This window comes from Apis florea, unplaced genomic scaffold (genome assembly GCF_048593485.1).
Source record: "Apis florea isolate Af1SG1 unplaced genomic scaffold, ASM4859348v1 contig_3203_pilon, whole genome shotgun sequence".
NCBI lineage: Eukaryota > Metazoa > Arthropoda > Insecta > Hymenoptera > Apidae > Apis > Apis florea.
The window spans coordinates 493503-503485 of NW_028256723.1; the positions used below are offsets into that span (position 1 = coordinate 493503).

At 39.0% G+C, this 9983-nt stretch overlaps 1 long non-coding RNA gene across 1 annotated transcript; it reads left to right on the top strand.

Annotated features, from left to right (window-relative positions):
• Positions 1-3082: 3082 nt before the first annotated feature.
• LOC147657106 (uncharacterized) lies at positions 3083-6302 on the top strand. The gene is made up of 3 exons (XR_015293067.1): positions 3083-3573; positions 3643-3798; positions 4481-6302. It is a non-coding gene; the product is annotated as an uncharacterized LOC147657106 (long non-coding RNA).
• The last annotated feature ends 3681 nt before the right edge of the window (positions 6303-9983 follow it).

The following is a 9983-nucleotide window of genomic DNA, read 5'->3' on the forward strand; positions in this document are numbered from 1 at the left end:
GAGAAAGGTTAATTAAGAGGCGAAGCGAGTCCCTCTCTTCCTATTCTTTCTCTCCTTTCCCTATTTTTCTTTTATATGTGTGTATATGTATATACGGGAGTTTTTGCCCCGATTTCCTCCGTGTTTACCCGTTGTTTACTTTGTGCCAGCTGTTTCCTTACAATCTTGTGTCTCTCGATCCTCCTCCTCTTCCTCCCCTTTTTGCGCCAGATAGTTTCAGTTGATTCGGTGTCTCGCGTTTGCAGATGTTGCGAGCTGTTTGCGGCAGATTTGATGGACTCGAGGATCGATCGGTAGAGAGCGAGGGGATGGGGGGGGGGGAGGAAGTTTGCTCCGGTCGTTTTGATTGTTCGGCGAGTTGTTTCATTTAGGTGATGAGACGTGCGGTTTATCTTCCTGACGGGGAGTTTCGACGTATGATGCGATTAGTTTCTAATACAGTTTCAAAGCAATACGTATAGGGAAAGGAAATTTGAGTCTAGATAAAAAAATTTTATAATTTCTTCAAATCGTAATATTTTTCTCGAACGCTGACGATGAAAAGAAATTAAATTTCGCATAAACTTTGCATAAAATGCGTTTTGTGAAAATTAAAAAAAAAAAAAAAAAAAAAAAGAAACCTTCTTCTCGGCAAAGGGTTACAACTTTTTTTGTTTCATCGAATACGAATTTCAATAATTTCGACTCGTTGATCGTAACTCGAAAATCATAGTCCCTTTCATTTTTTTCTTTCTTCTTTCCAACCAGCTTGTTTTCTTCTCCGCTAAGAGAATACAATGGACACGAAGAGAACAATAATTGCTCGAGAATAAATTTTCACCGCCATTCCTGTACAACGCTTCTCCTCCTCCTCCTCCTCCTTCCTCTCCACCCCTCGAGAATTTATAGATTTTTACACCCTTGAGAAGCGTCTTCCCGGATTTTCGTGGTTACGTTTCCACCGCAATCTCGCCAACGTTTTCTCGCCAACATGGAAAGAAAAAAAAAAAAAAAAAAAAAACGTAACACAGAAAAATCTGGGAAACAGAAGAATTCCCTCGTATTTCGGATTCCGGGAGGAGATATCTAAAAAGCTAATATAAGTCGCGCTGGATAAACGCTATCTCGCCGCGAACGGTCGAAGAAGGGGAGGGGAACCGAAGAGAATGGAAGAAGAGAAAAGAAAAAAAAAAAACGAAGAGGGAATCTTTTTTTCTTTCTTTCTTTTCGCGTCCAAGAGGACACCAGCGACAGAAAAAAGAAAAGAAAGACGAAAAGTCGGGGACCAGGTGGAGGGGTAGAGACAGGAAGGTAAAAAGAAAACGAGGGTGGGGACGAGAGAAGAGGAGGGCTCGGTCGTCGTCGTCGTCGTCGAGACCACTTCGACCGCTCCTTTTGTCCCCGAAGGCGCGAGATATCTCTCTTTATCCGGATTAAGAGGCGAAAGGGGTCAAGACTCGGGGATTAATAATTTGTCCGGGGCCGAGAGGGGCGGGTCGCGATCGCTTGGACGGCTCGTGTCATTCTGTCACGTCCCTTCCTTCCCTCCCTCCCCTCCCCCCCTCACGATCCACGTACCCTTTTCTCGTAGAGGCGAGGCAATCGGTCGCTCGCTTGCCCGGCATTTTGTCAACGCGAACGACCGAAAATCGCGGCCGAGAATCGGTTGCGGGGAGAGAAAAAAAGACGAGAAGGGAGAAACGGACGTGTTGGAGAAGTTGGGCAGGAGAGGGGTATAAGGGGGAGAAATACGACGAGGCGGAGCAGAGGAGATAAACGACGTATCGAGCACGCCTGTTGAGAGAGCGTTTTCGTTCGATAAACAGAATAATTTGATGTCGTCGTTCGTGGTCGTGGTCGCGGCACGATTGATAAAACCGGACCGCGTCGATGGAAACGCGGCTCCAGGGAGAGAGAGAGAGAGAGAGAGAGGAGCCTCCGAGCAGTGTTCGCCTCGAGATAATACGCGCTTGTTGCCGCGATACCCGCTCGCTGATAATTTATAAGCACGCGCACACGCCATCCGCGGGGGAGAAGAGTGCTTAGACGGTGCTCTGCGGCGGAGCTTTTTGCCGGGGAACGCGTGAATGCAAGGCAGGACGAGGAGGAAAAATTTGAAGTCGAGTTTAAAATAAATATCGGATTTCCGCCTCCTTCTTCGCAAGCGCACTTTTCCAATTTCGCTCTGTTTTGAAATTTTTTTTCGCATGCGCATAAGATTGTAGGGTGAAAAGAAATAATGAATTCTATTTTCTTTTTTTTTTTTTTTTTTTCTCTCTTCAAATATCAAAATAATATCGAAATAACGAAAATTCAGTTGGAACAGAAAAAAATCGTTGATCCATCGTGGGCGAAGCGATTGAGAGAGAACGAGAGAGTGTAAATAATTGTATTTAACATGTAACGTGAAGAATGAGAACGGAAGAGCAAATTTATTGGCTACCATTAGAGGATGAGTCATTGCTTCGCCGGTTCTTGATAAACGCTTTGGCCGATGATATTCATAGTATCTTTAGTTAAACAGTATATTTGAGCTTGTAATTTTGAATCGAGTCCAACCACTCGAGAATAACTCTTGTCAAATTATCTGGTGTGCGATTAATGCGATTACAGCGAATTATAATGTTTTTTTTTTTTTTTTCTTAATATTAAAATTTACCGTAAAAAGAAGTTGAAACGTCGAAGAAATATCGTACTATCGTTCGATAATTTGCAAATTTCCTCTGATAAATGTTGCTTATTAGCAGTTTACTCGGTTAGTATTTACTGCTTCAAATTCATTACGAAAATATCTTGTAAATTTGTTCCTTTTCTATTGGTACACGAGGAGCTAGATTGCCCGTTTGTAACTACTGAATTATAGCTGCGATATCTACGACACATCAAACAATGAAGTGATGAAATTTTGTTGAACAGACGAACGGCGTGAATAAATTTCAGACTATTAATAATTTAAAACTATGATTGTATTGTAATTTATTTCCAGACGAGTTTTAATACAAATAATATAACAACATCCGGTAAAATTTCTTCTAAAACGTATTAAAGAGACGTAATGTAAATATCGTCGAATTTTAAATATTTCATCGTACAATTTGATTAACCCATTAATATCAATCTCTTTTTTTTTTTTTTCGAAAAAATTTTTTAAAACACACAGCGTAAATGTTTTTATTTTTCAATGGATTTAATCCAGATATGGATTTATATTAAAATACCAAATATATGTTTTCCCTCCCGTTTTAAACAAAAATAATTCTCACGTAAAAAATTATAATCAATATTTCTTTTCACGCTCGGCTGAAAATCGAAACTGAAAACGAATGGATCAAGTGCAAAAAAAAAAAAAAAAAGGAAAAAAGCAGAATCGATCCATTCGCAAAATCGATTCGACGCTCTGAATTCGACGTATCGATCGAACGGTATATCATCGACGGAGGAAACACGCGTTTTGCAAGAAGGCGTAGTAGATGTACTTTTAACGCGTGGCTCCGATCCAAGAGCGCCAAGCATATTTGCAATTTGTCACATTCAAGGGTTCCGAATGAGAATAACAGAATGGATGTGTGTGGAACGCAAGATTCGAGGAGATTCGTGAGTTTTAAATAAATTCGACGATTTCACATTCGTTGCTCAAGATCGTTTTCTCTTTCGCTGTTTCAGTTTCTCGCGCAGTCATCGATGACGTGTTTAGAGGCAGTCATAAGGAAGAGAGCTAGACAACTTGTAACAATACCAGCCTCCAAAATAATGTGCTCGAAGACGCAAACACGTCAATTAAGTTGATTTCACAGTTACGAAACGAGACATGGGAAAAAGGTTTGCATTTAAATTGCTATTACAAACAATTTTTTTTCCAGACAGGCTGTAATGAATGAATGGGTTATTAAATTTGTTACCTTTCGTTCTTTACTGGAGGTTGTAAAATAATAATAATGGAAAAAAAAAAAAAAAAGAAAGAAAAAAGATCGTACGATTTTTTTTATTTAAAAAAATAAAATAGCAATAATAAAGATAATTGGAGATTGGAATAAATAAATTCGTTTTATTTTATTTCATAGGTATCGATTTACAAAAATTGCACAGTTTTCATTAAAAAAAAAAAAAAAAAAAAATGAAATAAAATAAACAATAAAAATAATTAGAAATTAAAACAAATAAACTTTTCTTTTATTTTATATCGGTTTACAAGGATAACAAAAATTGTACGATTTTTATTTCAAAAAATCGAAGTAGCGACGATAAAAGTAATTCGAAATTAAAAATAAGTGCGCTAATTTCTCAAACAAGCTAATGTTACGATTTTTCCTAAAAATTTTATTTCGTTTTAATAGATATATAAATATATAATAATAGAAATAGAAATGTAACTAGAAATGTAAATGTACAATCTATCTATCATAGATCTATCTAACACCACAAATCTAATATAAAAATCTTCTCTATTATATTCTTAACCTTTCAACCACATTCTCTTCTAATCTTTTAAATCCGAATTTAGGACGAAGAACAAACATTTTACTGTACAAGGTTTGCCGCTGCTGTCGCTGCTACTACTACGGCCGTCCTTCGCTTTGGAAACTTTTAAGAACCCGAAGAAGAATATTCGCAAATGGAGTACTCAAGTTCTAGTTTGCGGTCAGCACGCTCATATTATGCAGCCGTGATCTTTGTAGATTACAAACGAAAGTCTTTTCTCTTAGTGGCATCCGGTGATGTTAAACTTTTGTGGGCCAGCCGTCCATTACGGTGATAACATTGCAGCCATCAAGCTTACCACCGCTTACTGCTCTCTCTCTCTCTCTCTCCCCCATCTTTCGAAGAAGAAACTGCTTTTAATCTTCAAAGAGGATTCTTTTAACCCTTTGTACATAAGTAGATTTCTCGTTTCCTCGTGAAACGAAATTTATCATAATTTCTTAGTGTTTCTTAAAGTTAAATAAATACGAATCTTTTAACGAATAGCATACCATATGGACGGGAATGAAGCAGCGCGATAACAGGATAGAATAATTCGAGTTAGAAGAATTATTGAAAAAAGAAGTGAGTGAAATTTCAGAAAAATTTACTACCCCTTTTCAATTTTAAGAAACTACTCGTCACGCACGTACCTGATTTCTAAATCCGTATATTCCGTGCCGAAATAACTCGTTAATTAATACTCGAAATAAATAACCTAAAATTTCAAGTACGAGAACGAATAATAACTCGAATAACTGAGGTAGGTAATACAAACTTTCACCTGAAAGCTAGCTAAACGGAAGACAAAAGAAAACCTGGCCAATCGGCAATACCACGATCCCTGGCCCGATCGTGAAGCGAAGGAAAAGCGTTTCCGCCCTGAAAACGTATTCGCCCCCGATAGTCACCTGTAATCTGCCCGTAAACGGTTTAAAGCGCGCTAATTCCCCGAGAAAACATCTCTCGAGACGAAGCCTCTTAGAAACGCTCGTTAGGCTTGGCTTAAGTAAGCGGCCAAGCGATTCGTATACCTGCGTGCCTGTTTCGTATACCTCCTCGAGAACACGTGAGAATCGAAAGTCGCCGTTCGAAACCGGATGTGAAACACCTAACGCGCGGTTCGAACACGCGTCTAAATACCGATTATACCGTACGTTTAACACGAGCGTCTTCCGTTTCCACGCATAGGCCGGCGGTTTAAGCGAGCGAAGGTGTTTCTCGAACGACTCGCGTGTATTTAATCCGGATGCTGCCCCGTATCAATCGCGTGAATACTGCTACTACCTCTGCAGGTACTAATGAATTCGTAGGGCGGGGACGAAGGATTTCACGTTTGTGTATCTACCAGGAGGCAAGTATGTAGCGGAGGGGTGATATTAAGAGGGGTCGTTATGCTCGGTTTTGGGACAGGATATATGGTTGAGAGTAAGTGTACTTAAGAGCCGTGTTTATATAATACGGGAAGCGTGTACGGATGTTAGGCTATCGAGAAAAAAATTCGAGCATTAATTATCATGAATTTAATCCTTTTATAAGGATCTTTTTTTATCTTATCGCTGTTATTTATCGCGAATTTCATTATATGATGTGAAATTATTAATATTTCTGATTACTTTAATTATTATTGTTTCTTATTATTTCTTCTCCTCTCTCTTTGTTACCATTTTCTTTTCATTTTCTTCGGCATTTTCATCGCACGGTCTCCTTTGTCGTCCATCTTTCTTTCCGCTGTTTTATTTTATCATTTCTTCTCTTTTATTGTAATCATTTTTTCTCATCTTTTCTAATCGTTCTTCTTTTTTCCTCTCCCTTTTTCTTTTCTCGTCCTTATTCTTCATCATTTTCCTCATTCTTTGTCCATTCTTCTACTCCTATCTTCTCTGGCATTCTCATTCCTCGTCTTGTTTAGTTATCCTTATTTTTTTTTTTCGTTATTCTGTTTTATCATCTCCCCTGTTTTGTTATCACTTTTGTTATCTCTTCTTTTTTCTCTATTGTCATCTTTCCTCATTTTCTTCCCTTTCTTTTCTAGTCATAATTTTCTATCTTTCTTTCTCTTTCTTCTTCTCTTACCTCTTCACACAATTTATTTATCAATTTCTCTTTTTTCTTTCGTTTTTCTATTATTCTCCTTCTCTATTATTCTTCTTCTCTGCTCTTCTGTAGTTGTAACTGGATAATTTGCAGAAAGATCTTCTCTTCATTTTGAATGGTAAATAATAATCTTGGTTGTGTGTGCGTTATGTATTATCTTGTTTTTTTTTTGAAAATAATTTTATATTTGTGGTAGAGAAAATTCGTTCGGGAAATGATTCGAAGATAAGGAAATGAACATAAGATAATGGAAACAAACCTTGTAATTAATCGGATTTATCGGAGTACGCAAGAAGGAATGCGTTTATCGAACATTTATTTGCAGAATGCATTATCATTAGCAAAACTGCAACAACAATGTAATAAAATAAACAAAAATGTAATAAAGAATTGTTAATTTGTTAATTGTTAACATGACGGGAGAATTGCTCATTAAATAATGACTAATAAGTTAAAGAATTTAATCTTAATGTTGAAACAGGTATGTGATTTGACATTATATCATATGTTTCCTAAAGATATCCACGATATAACAAAACAATCATTTGTTGGAACAACGTGGAGTAGTCAAATACCATGTGTCGAAATACACGTTAACGAAAAAAAAGACATGTGTTTCAATTAACGATAACCTCAATAAATTGTGAATAAATTTTTTTTCACCAGTTTTACATTTTTTGAACACAACTGTACTAATGGATACTACATTCGTCATTCGAAGAGAATATGGTTGTTAACACAAAGAGTAATCGTATTAAGACCGATAAAATTACAATTCACCATTGTCGGGTCAATTATAAACATGCATTACTATAGAATATGAATGTCGATTATTATAAATGCTTGTTTTACAAGAAATCTATCGATCGAAAAAAATGATCCCGTTTAATCTTAGGTAGGGAAAAAAAAAAAATAAATAAATAAATACAATAAATTAAAAATCGAAAAATCTAAATTAGAAATAAAATATTAACGAAGCGTTTCGAAAAATAAAAGGCAACTCCGGATGAAGTGGTCAACGAATAATTTTACACTCGCTACAAACAGCCGCGCGATGCCAGAGAATCGGAACTAATCTGTGCACGGTTTTATCATCGTGGCGTGGAACGCTCTCTAAAAACCTAGTCGAAAAACCACACGTTATATGGTAATACCGGTGAATACTCGGGGAATTTTGTACCCAGCTCTCTTACTATCCCTCCTCTCCCTCCCTTCCTCTTTCTCCGTACTTTCTCACCTGCCTACACGGCAGAGTACACGGCGGTACCCTTAGCAGGGACCATTGTGTATACGCATCGTGTATTCACAGCTCCGCGAGACAAAAGAGACTACCTCCTTGCGTGGTTCGGGAACGACTGGCCCGGGTGAGAGATGAGACTACGTATATAGTAGTCAAGCGTGGATTCGTAACTCGCGATTTGATTGGTCGGTGGTGCACGCCGATTGGTCCGTTCTTGCGCCCTTTCGACACCAACTCCACGCGGACTGAATCGTCTGTCCTCGTCCTACTTATCACGAACAGATTGCCGTTTCCGTTCCGCTTATACCGCAACCTTATTCCTTCCTTGTTTCTCTATCGTTGAGATATTCGAACGTCATCGTCGCACTCGTGACAGATACGATAGCAACCACGGCCGGCTGTTCTCGAGTCTCTCATTCTCCTTCTCGCAGTCTTTCCTTGCCTCTCGGCTCTTCAATCCTTCTTTCTCTTTCATCCTTCTCACCCTTTTCTCTCCCGTTCCGTCTCCCTTCATCGCTCGCGCTCGCTGATTTCTCTCTCCGTCCCACGAAAACAGTCTCTCAGCAGCAAAGCAGCGAGATCCCCCGGACGAGATATGAATTCACGTTCCTCCTTTTATATTCCACGCTCGCCTGCCCTCCATTTTGCTTGCTCGAGTCCCTTGTCTGCCTCGCCGATCTGCGACTACCGTATGTGTCGGCTGCACGGCTATCTCACAGGCTTCTCTTCCATCTTTCTCCTTTCCCGCCTCCTCCCCCCCTCCCCCCTCTTTCTCACTCTCCTTCGATCTTCTCTCGCTATATACGCGAATGATCGTGTTGTTCCGACGTCGTCGTACTCGTCTCCGTTGTCTTCGTCGCCGCTGCTACGTCGTCGTCGTCGTCGTCGTCGTCGTCGTCGTCGTCATCGTCGTCAAGCTCTCTTCGGTCGCCGACGTGCTGCTTTGTGCAATACACGCATACTACTATATACCTACTACGAATATATACACGTTGGACCGGCGCAATGTGTGTGTATTGTACACGATATTCGAAGCTAGGACGCGTAGGACGTGGTCAGTGGAGAAGATACGGAGTGGGACCGAACTGTTTGCTCCATATATGATGTAAGCAAGAGAGAGATAGTAAAATATGAAGAAAAAGAAGTAGCAAATAAAAAACGTCAGCAGGAGAAGAAGAGGGGAAAAGGAGGAGAAACGAAGCGTTAAATATTAAAAACAATCCATCAATTAGCGTTAATGCCTGTGCATTAAGCGAGCTGCTCTCTTCTCATTCTCTACGGAGACACGTGTTCGCGTGTACCGTGTGATACTACTGTCTTCGCCGCGTGTCTACACAGATAGATATGTATATGTACATATACACACACGCGACGACTACTGGTAGGTATTCATTTCGGTTCGTTAGGCGCGGCCCGCTGTCGTATAGGCGTTACGCAGTGTACATACGTCGTGTGCAAGGTATACATATGTAAAGTGTACACACGTGCGGTTACACTACGCCTCGCTCTCCGTCTGTGCGTATACACGTATTCAATCGTGTGTATATGTACACTCATATATATATATATATGTATATATATATACATATATGAGCATATATACGCACACGTGCGAATTCACACAGAGATCTGGCCATCGGTTGCCGATGATTCGCATCGTAGAAGCATTTCCTCTCGTTGGCTAGTCACCTCGTAAACGACCGGCCGATCATTCGAACGGAAATAGTGAATCGAGCCCGTAAGCCTGAATCAAGTTCCCACTTGTTTTCCTTTCTTGGATGAATCCCCCACTTCTTTTTGAATTGTATATCTAAGTGAATCGAAGGGAAACGGAAATTTCGCATAGTTAGTTGGCACATGCATCCATGTTTATTGCTGTATGTATTCTTAACACGTTTACTATACATCTCTTGAATTATTGCGTATTTATTTTTTATTTTCTGTTTTTCTTTATTACTCAAATCTTGGAAACGCTACTTTCATGATTACTTACTCTCTAGTAAGTATCTTTGAATCAAAATTTGGATGTAATTGATATTTTAGTTTTGAATATCTATTGCAAACGTGTATATGCAGTTTAGAATTTGAAATTTGTAAATTGATCGATGTTATTTATTAGTATATAAATTATTATGCAAGTGGAGATTGATACATTGTATAAGAGGATTCATTTCATCTAGAAAAACAAGTTGAATTTAAATTACCTACT